This window comes from Chlamydotis macqueenii, chromosome 2, assembly GCF_036417535.1.
Source record: "Chlamydotis macqueenii isolate bChlMac1 chromosome 2, bChlMac1.mat, whole genome shotgun sequence".
Lineage (NCBI taxonomy): Eukaryota > Metazoa > Chordata > Aves > Otidiformes > Otididae > Chlamydotis > Chlamydotis macqueenii.
The window spans coordinates 86,248,959-86,261,703 of NC_141557.1; the positions used below are offsets into that span (position 1 = coordinate 86,248,959).

General features: G+C 36.7%; 1 protein-coding gene across 9 annotated transcripts in view; it reads left to right on the forward strand.

Moving 5' to 3' along the window:
• Positions 1–12,745, forward strand: part of CTNND2 (catenin delta 2) — a 676,745-nt gene that overhangs the window by 500,751 nt on the left and 163,249 nt on the right. The window lies entirely within an intron of this gene.

A 12,745-nucleotide genomic window follows, 5' to 3' on the forward strand; every position in this document is an offset into this window, starting at 1 on the left:
CATGCTGAGGAAATTCTTGAGTGAGTCAGTAAGTATGTGGTCTGCTGGCAGTGGCAGAACTGCACTGGTTATGTACATCACCTCAAACATCTTAGAAATAACCATTAAAAAATATTTACATGAATGTTAAAATGAAGAATGTTTGTGCACTGGAAAAGAGAACTCTGTTACAGGTATTGCTGAAAATTTTAATGACACACTGTCCCTATACTCTTTTCTCATCCTTATTCACAAATTAGTTTTTCAATACAAGAATTGATTAATCTCTGAGAAAGGCAATTAAAGGATTAGAGCAATTTATTCATTGTACAATCTGTGCTTCCTCCTGTTAGCCATGGATTGAGAGCCCTTAGGTAGCTATCACATTTGAGAGAAGAAGATGGTTTGATTTTCATTACTAACCATTTAGGGAAAAAGAAGACTGATTGCTGTTGATCTGACCCATCCCACTAGGATATCAGTCTTTGTAAGCTTCAGGCTTATGAGCTGGAAAGGTGAAAGTTAGTATATAAAACAATAGCACTCTAGACAGCTCTAGAAGATTTTTCTCTGAAAAAGAATAATAGGTAAAATGAAGATTTCCCCCCTTCATTTGTTATTATCAGGGCTTTGATGTATTCCTCATTCCATAATATGTAAACTGTCTTTGGAAACAAGCCAAAATACTTTTCTTTTTTCTTTTTTTTTTTTTTTTGTTTAAATAGTCCACCTGAGAATATGCTTTCAGACTTCTGGTACTGTGGATTTTTCTAAGACAACAAAAAAAAAAAGAGATATATTGTCTACTTTTCTAATGCTTCGTGAAGCTTTTCAGGCTAAAGCATCCAACCTTAGCCAACTATTTTCTCTCTCTCTGTTTCTATCTGTCTACCAGCCTATAGTATTTAATGATCAATCCTATTGTGTTTAGGCCATGATTCAGCAGGGCACTTGAACAGTTTCCGTGTTTGTTTATTGGAATCTGAATCTACCCAAAGGGATTAGGAATGTGCTTAGGGTCTGCTTGAACTCTCCACTGAAAAAGAATTTCTTGAGGATCCTTTTGTGTGAAGAGTTCAAAATCCTGGCAATCAGGGAATATCACAGCAGATATCCCAGGTTCTTGCTAAGCTTATGCCCAGCTGGAAGAACTTGAGTGGTGCTGGGACAATTCACTTGCTAACTGTTAAGGGTGTGTCTGAATTATTACTTGAACTGAGACCTAAATAATATGAACTGGTATCAAAATTCACTCTGTGGAGTATTTGTGTTGCAGTTGTGTGCTGTGGCCAGTTCTCCTTTATCTGAGAACAACCACGTTTGATATCCAGTTCCTTCTTCATGGAAAGCAGGGCGCTAGTCCTGCCACATGCAGTCAGAGAGAACGTGCCAGCTCAGACACAAGGTGCAGGGAAAAGAAGCACCAGGACTTATCCCAATTTTTATTTTCCTTACAATCTCTTGTCAAATCGGTAATTAAGACTGTTGAAAGTCCAGATGCAAATTTGGGATTACAAAGCTGAAAAATTCAAACTCCAATTCTCTGAAGCACAGAAAACTGCTCTTTTACCACATGTATAGCTTCAACATAGCAAATGACTTGGGCTAGAGAAAGAAAACTATCTTGATGGTCTTTCAAACCCTGGAGAAAGGACAAGCATAGGAATGTGTAAGCTAAGAAAACTGCTGGTATTTTGTACATCTGACAGGCACTGAGGGAAAAGCAAATAAAAATTCAATAACTAATTTGTGAAATCTTAATGTGTAACATGCACTTGAGCATACACACACACAAAATGAATAATATGTAACAGTTGTCTGATTTATTTACTGATTGCATTGAACTTGAAATGTAGTGCAGTTGTCAAAGATTCAGCTCTGGGAGTTGAGACAAAAAAAATAACATTAATTTACCTTTTTCACTAATGAGCTTGAAATTGTCACACTGCAATTAATGGCTATTTTATCCAGAGTTTCTGGAAATAAACATTCTGAAATGGAACTTTTTGTTCCTTTAAGTGTTACTTGTACTGCATTGCATACCAAAAAGGTGATTAATGACCTTTTCTCTGAACTTGGCCACTCTTTCAGTCTTCCAGTTTTGTTTTTGTGTAGTGGTAAACTTCTTTTATGATATTTTGGTGCGATTTGTATAAAATTTCTCCCTGTGTACTTGGTAGGACAAAAGCCTTTTGAGTAGAATAGCGTCAACTAAAATTTAGAGAGAAATAGAAAACAGCAGCTGTGACTATATGCATTTGTGAGATTCTTAACACCTTTTATGGTTTTACCATTACATTTTTCTCTTCTGAAATATTTTAATTTCTGTGACTGAAGTGTGAAACACTACTGCTTGCTTATTCTCTGTCTCCCCTAAGAAAACAAAGTTGAAATACTCTATGGAAGACAACTATGAAGAAGTTCTGTCAAAAACATTTGAAGTATGGCTAGGAAAATGATATATATATTTTTCCCTTCATCTTGATCATGTTGTTGATGTTACATGTTATTTCTAAAGCACATGTTGATCACAGGTTTACTTCTGAATTTGGTGACATCACTCTCAATGAACTTTTATTGCTACGTAAGCTGCTGCTCCTTCTTTTATGTAGCAATTCTCTCAGACCAATGAAGTCTGCAAATGCCCTTCTCTAATTTAAAGGACTTCCAAACAAAGTTGATAACTGTTTATGTGAAGATGCCCCAGGCTGGCCACTAAGATGTCAAAAGTAATTTATTTCTTCACAAAAAAAAAAACCAAAAAACTTCTGAAGTGAATTAGATTTTGTATTTCTGGTAATGTTTTCATTTTTCCCCTTCCAGCCCTGAACTTACCAGTACAGCGATATGGAAATGCAATAAACACTGACATTGATAAAGATGTTGGTGTTATTTCTTGTGGATGCTGCCGCTTCTGTGCTGCTCTAAAGTGTTCAGTATGATTGTAACTGCTGGTCTTACCTGAAAGTTTTCCTCAAGTACTGCTTCTGAGTCTCCTTAAGTGTTGCTGACTGCAAGGCAGGCCCTACAGCTGCTGTCAGTGGTGCTTCTCATTCTCTGCTTTTATTTCCTGTGCTTGGTGCTTAGGTGGTGCAACGGAAATTAGAATGGAGTTGAAGAAATTTGATTATTTTTGCAAATGTCTGATAGTTGGATTTTTCATCTGTTGAACAGTAACCAATCCTCACTGAAGATCTCACATATGTGAGAGGGGACATAGGGAGGCAGAAGGCTAAAGGTTGTAAAAATTACCTGGCAGCCCATTACAATTAGGCATAATAATTCTGAAATTCAGAATCTCAGAATATACTAGTGATTCATTATATAAATTATTGTTTCATTGATGACAGTGAAGAATGCAACTAAAAGGCAAAAGGAAAGGAGCAAAGAAGTTTTGATCAGATATTTGAAGGCAAATGAGAAGTTGATCAGACAGAAGAGCACAAGGAGGCCCTTTCAGATGGCATTTTCTGCTTAGGAGAGGGCTCTTACACCTACAACGGTGAGATTGTGAACAGAGCCAGAGTAGCTGGTCCTGGATGCCAAGAAGGAACAGGCAGGGGATATAGGAAAAGAGAAGCGTTTTAAAATACTCAGCAGTCAACATTTCTTTAAAAGAGCACATTCTATTAAACACAAGATTCATTCTTCCACAGCAATTTTTCTTCCAGCTTACTCCGTTGTATGAGGTCACCATGCAAAAGAATTGAATTGTGGAGTTTCACATGCCAACACCGTTTTGCTCTCATGGAAAAATGGCAGCCTGCCATCAGCAGCAAAGGTGTAACAGGTTGCTCGGGGGTTTTAGCACCAATGACTCCTTTCTGCAAGCTAGGAAATTAATTTTTGCTATCAAATCCACAGCACTTGAGGTTCTCATCTCATGAAAATCCTGCAAAGATGCCAAATAAAAAAAATAGTAACTACTGAACTGTCCTGCCTGAAGCCTTCCCTGGCATCCTTAATAAACTTTGCTGGATTGGACAGTTTCCTCTTTATAGTAGAGAGCATTCCCATATCCTCACTTCTCACAGTCTTAGAAGAAAAGTGTCAGTCCAGATGTTATTGCATGGTCTTCTGAAAAAAATGAGTGATTGCACGCTGAAAGCAAACTTGCTCAAAAGCATAATTTACATTCATTTTTTTCATTAATCTTAAATTTTTTTCTGCATCTTCTTCTGTGAGTTCTTCAGAATGTGCCCAGAACCCTTTCAACATGATACCACCACTCTTTCATATGTCAGGCAGCATGCATGGACTATACTAACCTCTTGTTTATCTTCATTATTTTTATATTTATGTTGCTCTCTATTATCATTAGTGAGGGCTTGTTGAATATACGTCTTTCTTTCCTATCCTCTATTCTGTTAAGTGTGTGATAGTCCATCTGATTGAAACGAAATACAAACATGAATGATGTAAGAAAAGATATCTCATTATATAATGTAAGTTATTGTTGTCATCTTCCAGGATATTTTTTTTCTCATCTGTATCTCTTTTACATCTATAATTCACATAATTGCAGTATTGTAGTAGCTTCAGTTAACTTCAGTGTCATCCATGATAATGCTAGATCCATGACGGTCAAGGTTACGTACATGCCTGTTTCTAGCATGGCTTTGTCCCAAGGAATCCTTACGTTTAGTATGGGGTGGTGGACTAATAGTCTATGATGTTGCTTTTGGACCTGCTGGCTATTTTGGACCTGCTGGCTAATGCTGACAGAATTCTTCATTCCATAATATTCAAAAGATCCAGAAGGGAGATTGGAGGTGCTCTCATCATCCTTGAAGGATATCTTTATTTTATTTCTAGTGTTCTGCAAGATTCCCCTCTGTATCCATAAGAACTCCTAGAGGAAACAGAATATCTTTCTTTTCCTGTGTGTTTGAAGAAGAATCATAGCCTTTCTCTTATCTCTTTCTTTTTTCTCTGAAATCTCTTCAGTTACAGACTGGAATTTGACTTATCTGGTGGTGATACTGGTAGTTTTCCATTAAATACGTTATGTAAATTCCTTTAATCTCCGCATGCAAGATGGTATAGACATGGTATTTAATTTAAATGAAAAAAATATATATCTCATAGGTGATACTGAAAAGTGACATAATAATTGCAGACAGACTCTCAAACATTTGTTGAGAGTGCATTTTAGTGCAGACAATAAATGCATACTTTTGGAGAAAGTATGCTTCCCTGTTCAGTTATAAACATTTTATTAATACTTTAACCACCCTAATTTTCATACATTAAACATCTGTATGGGTAAAATCTCACAGTTTGACAAATATTTCCTGAAATGGCTTCACAAGGAATTTACTATTTTAATGGTGATTATTTATATGAAGGAGTGCTTGCCTGCACCTGATTCCCAAAATGAGCGCTGATATGTTCATACTTTTGCCTGCCTGTGTTTAGATTACTGCATGCAGGAAGGTTTGGGTCTCTCCCCGTCACCCTGGGCAGTCATATTCACCTGCGCAAGTAAATGTCAAACAATCCCTTTCAAATACGCTATCTGTGGAGTTTTTACTGCATATATCTTACATGAGAAGTAACTGCAAAGTGTAAAATAACTGATCTGTAATTATTGAATGAGACTTGGTCAGCTGGAGGAGTGATAATAATTACAAAACCAAATTGTGACAAGAACAGTTAATTTGATCAATTTGAATATCTGTTACTTTAGCTTTCTGTGGTATGTCTATGGCTCAAATCCACTGCGACATGCTGCGACACAAAAAATTACATTTTTATGTTTCACTGTAGCCTGAGAGAGAAGAGAACGATGGAGTAAATATGTGAAGAGGTCATAAACAATTAACAGATTAAGTAAAAGCCGTATACCTGAATATGCCTGAAATAAAATAGGTTTATACTGAAAACACTTGACTGAGTTTCAAGCCCTAGGGCCATTTTTAGCCCTGCATTACCATGGTCTCTCCTGTAAAACAGGAATGATAATTTTATTCTACTTTGATTATTTCCTTTAACTCTTCTCAAGGGTGATAAGTTGGCAACAACCCATCAATATGAACATCTCTGCGGTTTCAGGTTGAAAACATTTGTGAGGGCTGTCCTTGTCTGCTTTAATTCTGAGTGCTTTTATGATGTGCTCAAATGGTGGCAAAAATGAAAAATCCTGCTCTTTGACATGGACGTCAGTGAGAGCAGAGGTGTGCCCCGGCTGAACAGCGAGCATGTGAGAGGATCCCTTAGGTTGAGAGAGGAGGGTGCAAGGCTGTGTCCCAGGGGTCTTTCTGTCTCCAGTTTGCTTAGCACCATGCATCTTGTGATATTCTTGTAGTCACATTAATTGTGAGTGGGTTATAGGGGCTGAAGACATCTTTTCCACAATCCTATTGGAAGATTCATAAAACATAAGCCTGGAAAAGATGAAAGATGAATCCTCTCTTTTGTTAGATTTGCAGAAACAAAGCCCTTTTTTCCCCTTGATCAAGATCTCATCACTCTGAGATACTAACTATGACTTATCTCGCCTTCTTTCCATAGGAGAAGATTTTTTGAAAGCAACCTTCATTCTCTGCTGTTGCTGCTTCTTTTTTTTTTCTTTTTGAATCAGCCCCATTTGATCCCATCTTCAGACCTATGTAACTGCTCGTAATCTCTCTGCTTCCTTCCATTTTATTTATTCCAGCAGTCAGTGGCTTGAGATGTATTTCTTTGTTAAGGAAGGCAGCTATAAATGGTCTGTTTCTCCTGAATAAAATAATGATTTCTGCATTTCAGGTCCTTCTCTATTGATAGGTGCCCACGAGACTATATTTGGTAGCATTTCAGTAACTACAGCACTAGTTTGAAGTGAAGATGTCTGCTTTGGAAGTCCCTTTACGCTATCTCCATGATACCCTCTCTGCTCTTTTAGTTTGAGTTGAGTGGAGCAAAGAAGCTCATGGCCTATAATACAAACCTGTGACTGAATATTTTTCCTCTTTAATATTAACTGAAATAGATGAGGCAGAAATGGTCACTTTGGTCTTAATGCAATAGTCTATGTTAACACAGTTTTGTTGAGAACACTTACACTCTTAATGGTCTTAAAACATTATTATTTAGAGTAATGCTAATAAAAAACACACTTTCATTCACTAGCATTAAAGTATTGTAATTCTGTTTCTCTCCCAGTCTGGAGTTCAACACTGAGTTACTAAATAATATTTATCAGAATATATCAATCTGTTTTTTTTCTTGCTAATTGTGTTTACTTTGCTAATAATTTCCAGAAACATGGTTAAGTATAAAATGATAGACCTTATCACTTTTTTTTTTTTAAAAAAAGCATAAAAGCCCATTCTATCAGGGAGTTACATCTTAAACTGATAGTCTTGCTTTCAAAAGCATTTCTGAATGCATTTCTCCATTCAGTTTCACCATTTAGCTTATGTATTATCATTTTATGACATTCATCTCTTCTGGTGATAAGAGTGCTAGCCTTTTCTTTTGTACACAGTCTTTACATTTATTAAGACTGAGTATTAACGAATGTCACTGAGTGCTGTGCTGTGTCCCCACAATATGTGCTTTCTGTAGCACAAGAGTGGCATTTTACACTCCAGGGTCCCTCTGGGGTCATTTAACCATGGTTATTCTTTATCTCTTCGTCAGGATACTGTGCCTGAGTTATAATGATGATTTACTGTGGAGCTGGCATATATTTCACTTGATGTAAGATTTGGTAAATATTACCATTGTTGAATAAATGAGTTAATGACAAGCCCCACCAGAGTATCACCAGTTAGAAGAGGAAATTGAAGAGTTAGGCTGTTAACTGAAGACTGCACAGCAAAGTAGTCACACATTGCAAGGGCCAGTTCTTGTCTTTTACTCCTCTTGCTCTGCTAAGGATCTTGATTAATGCTTTAAGTTTATTGCATTCACATTTCAACGTTACTCCTTTTGAAAAACAGCCCCGACTGGGAATAAAGTATCAGTCTTGTAAAGTGACGTGGTTTAAAAAATAAATAAATATGAGTATATTGTTTCATAAACGTAATGGAACATCTAGCTGTGGTTGGTTTTTTCTGAGTTACTGCTATGTAAGCAAAAATTAGACATTTTTCTTGCTCCTTTCCTGTTGTTTTCTGTCATTTTGTAACACTATATCATTATCTCTCGTCTCGCAAAGAGACTGCATCAAATTTATTTACAAAGTGACTGAAAACATTATTATTTTACAAAATGATGGGCTAAATGTTGAGAATATATATTGGTATTTTTAACCTATGAGCTACTTTACACTGCTTTCATGTTCTCCCTCACCTCCCACCCAGTCATTCCCTCTCCAAAAAGTAGCCAAATGGACAGAGTTCTGCCTACTCTCACAGAATTTCCTCTTTAAGATACATTTTTCTATGATGCTAATAAATATTTAGAGTCAAAGCAAGGCAAAATCAAGTTTTTAATCATTAACGACTATCCATGCTTCATAGGAGTAATTGCTGTTTCACTGCTGTGTCTGGACGGCCCTGTTTATGCACTGCTCTGCAAACTGTTAACAGTGTCTGCAAACCTGTTTGTGTTACTGAGTTTGACCTCTGTTTTGCTGCCATTAAGAGGCCTGGTACTGGTCCTCTTGTGCGCTGAAGGGAGTGATCTAAATCTCCTATTTGTCTGGGTTTAGCACTCACTCGTACAGTGTCTACCTTGCAGGAGATGAGAACTCTGGTTAAAGGTTTCTATTTCAGCTCTGGGCAGCCAAAGTTTGCCTCTGAATGAGTAACGACATAGAAGAGAATTTTAAGCAATAAATTCAATTAGCCAGAAAATTCAGATGTGAACGTCTGGTGAAAATGCTTTTCACGGAGTTAGGAGGAAAGAAAAAAAGAAAAATCAGTATTATGTGCACAAGATGCATGCCTTCGTGCTCCTCTCCGTGACATGCTTGCAGATGCAGTAAGAACGTTGCGCTGTGTCGTGAATCTCTCTCCACTGCTCTGAGGAAAAAAAGGTCCCAGTTGTATTAAAACATTTGTAAATGCTGTATCTTTTCTATTTGAAAGTATTAGGCGGTAGGGAAGGAAAGGTAATACACACTGAAAGACAGTGGCATTTGACTTAAGTAATATGATGTTCCCACATTTTGAATGGACAATAAATATACTTGCAAATTTTTCAAGCAGTATAATGTTCTAGTATATATGCCATGGATTTCTTTCTATTCACAACTCTTCTGACAGTTGCTTCTCTGATTTATTAGACTGATGCGTGAATGCAGAGAATCACTTTCTTATTGTAGAGCATATTTTTTTTGTTACTGTTCTCATCATCCAGCAAGCCACGGTAAGACTTTGCATGCTATATACAGAAATAAAATAATCTCTATTTGTATCAAGATCTGTATTTTGAAGCTTTTTCAACATATCTGTACTAAAAAGGTTGCAAAATTATTTCTTTAAGGTGGATTGTAGTCCTGATAAAATGGCTATGGCAATGAAACATCTAAGGTAAAACCTGCCAGCTGATCTCCAAAATGTGTTTAAAAATGCAAAGGGGTGGCTGTTACTAGGCTACCAAGAGTGGTTGCAGCAGAAGGTGCAGGTTTGTAGAGGCATAAGGACACTTAAGGCTCTAAAATTAAAATCCCTACCTGTCTATCCAGCCACTGCAGAAAACTATTTGAAGTCGATTGAACCAGAGAGCCCTTAATGTAATCTCAAATTCAATTTATAGCGATGCTGCTAGAGTCAGTCCTGCTTTTCTAGGGTTATACTGATGTAACTCAGAGTATGACTCATACCACATAAGGAATAAAGAAAAAACAAGACAATTAAAAACAAGATATAAAAAAATTATCCATTTTGAAAATCTGAAGTGTTGTACATTTTTTAGCAGTCGTGGGCCAGATTCTCTCCTCCTCATCTCAGGAAAGCACTACTTACTGATAAATGGCTGACAAATCTAAGGTTGGTATCTTGTAGAGACCTTGGTTCAAGCAGACACGAAAATGCATTTGGTCTGTGAGATATGGCTTGAAAAGTTATTTGGAATATAATAACATTTTTTAGTTTCAGTAAGAGATTTACTTGTTCCTGCATGCTCATCTGTATAAAAAGAAGGGATTGTAATGCCCACTATAAGGATCATTTAATCTGTATAAAGAAATAGTTTGTGCAAAATGATAAATGACACAACAGGTCTGAATCAGCCCCTTATATTTGAGCTGGTGCTGAAGAGCAGATGGGAATGTTGGACCTGGCTGTTTGCTTCACCAGACACATTCCAGGCACATGGTTAACCAAGCAAGGTCCTAAAGAAAAGGACACACTCCTTACTCCACACACAAAAGTATTACAGGGTTTTGAGTGAGAGGTTTGGGGTTGTTTGTTTGTTTGTTTGTTTTTTAACTGTTACTTTGCTATTCTTATGCCCAGGAGCAACTGAAAAATTGGTGCAACTCAAAAGCTTTATAGACTAGTAAGCAGAGGAAGTCCATTGGCAGTGAGGTGACACTGGTTTTGGTGGTTATTTTGCTTGTTCCTCATTTCTGTATGCTTTTTCTGTATTCTGATGATTGAAAAAGAGAAGTCTTGAGTTATGCTGGAGAGCTTTTCTAAAGTATCATGTGAAACTTAGTGGCAGTCCAACAGGCAAATGGAAGGTTAAGTGCTGGGAAAGCAATAAAGACTGGAACAGAACATTGCTGGGGACTTCCGCAAGTCCGTGTTACACGTGTCCTGGATACTGCATGAAGTTCTGGTCCTCCCCTATTTCAAATAATAGGAGATTCGGAAAAAAGTTAGAATGAAGTTGTCAATTTTAGAAGTGAAAGAGAACTGGAGCTAGACAAAGGGAAAAAAATATTAAAACCAGTACAACTGTATATATATGTATACACACACTTACTATAATACATACTTTTATATATATATAAAATTTTGCGTATTGAATTGTGGGTATTACAAAGTACATTAGCTATGAGGCAGGTTTACTTGTGCTGGCTTTTACTCCATTTATAATACTCACGTAAATGGGGAGATGGAGAAAAGATTCTGCAGTGCAACTTTGCATTGGAACTCTTAAATTACAGGTCATACCATAGCTGTGCCGCAGCCTGCCTTTCTGACCTTAGGGAAATAATTTCCTTTTATGTGCCCACATCTCTGTTAGCAAAACTTCCTGCCAAAGAGGAATGTTGTGCGAATGCATTCATTAGCTTTTGAGGCAGTAACTGACCCCCCAAATACTCTTAAAGACAGAAAATTCTCATATGACTGAGGGATTCTTTGGAGGCTAATACATCTGTTATAAGGAGATAATACCTCTTGTTTAAATTGCAGTACACAATGTCATGGCAGCAGAGGTCATCAGGTGGCAGTATGCTGCTTGATCTAATAAATTGTAAATACATGTATAATCTGAGAAGAATTGGCGTGTTGTTTATTCTGTGAGGCAAACTATCTAAGACAGCTACAGCAAGCATCAAAAAAGGATCTTTTTGAATTTGCAGTTAGAGCTGAAACGTCAGGTAGAGTTGTTCTATTCTTTGGACTTAAATGACTGAAAAAAATGAATTTTCTATGCTCTTATGGACCACGGACCATTGTTCCAAGATGGTGCTTGCGTTCACATTGACTAAATCCCACTAATAATGTGCTTAACTGATTATAGTTAACTACAGGTGCAGAAATGTTCATCTAAGACTAAGTTGATGTCTTCTGTTACTATTAGAATATTTGAAGTACTGGCCTACTACATTAGTCTAAAAGACTTAATTTTTTTTTTACTTTCAAAAATTGTTGAATTTTCTATATCTTGTTTAACTTCAGTAGGAATCTGCTTATAGGAATACCAGAGTATTCTTAGGTGAAGTATATATATGTTGATTTTTTCCCCCCAATAATAAATGTAATCCTTCATTCTCAAATAGATGCTTAATTTTTTTTCAAATAGCAGAAAGTGAATGATCCAAAATATTGGCGTTAATCATCATTTTTTGTTTAACTTCAGACATTACTAGATCACCGCTTGAGTAATGCCAGTGTCTTTTACATCCTAAATTAATATTACCATCGTGTTATCTATAGATGCACACTCCTGAACTTTCTGTAGTATTGTACCTTTTTTGACTGTTTTGAAAAGCAAAGACCACGAATTAAAATCAAGTAATTACAGGACCTTCTAAGGGCCTTGGCTTGTGTGTATTTTGCCTAATTTGTGTGTTCCTCAGTGTTAGTTTATACCTCCAGTGATTCCAAAGCTAAAAAGGTTGGTTAATGCAGGTCAATGCCAATCTACTCATTTTAGGAGATACTGCTTTTAACAGTGGGGTTGAAAAATCACGTTTCTGATACCTTCACAGTCAGACAAGCTCTCACAGGTCAGCTCTACGCTTGCAGCTAGGAGTGTTATTTGGATGATCCCATTAATGCTTGATATTCAGATTTAGAATAGGATGCTTTTGTCAGCCTGCAAATTTAATGGTTTTTAAGAGTATTAGGGTAAACTGCTTTACCATTATAGGTTACATATACCTAGCTGAAGATTTTTTTAGTAAAAAAATAAAATAATGCTAAAACTTTGATTTATAATAGCCATAGCCTTCATACCAAGCATGAAAAAGAAAAGGCATCACAGTGCAGAGTATATTAAGGCTTACTAGCTGAGAGAGCAGCATGTTTATTCATTCCTTTTCAGGGCAATTTTAGAACATGACTTTGAGTCTCCTCCTGTTAGGAACACGTTTTTGATTCTCTCTTAACCCCACACGTAGATCCCAGGATCTAAAGTGATCACTTAAGAGACACAG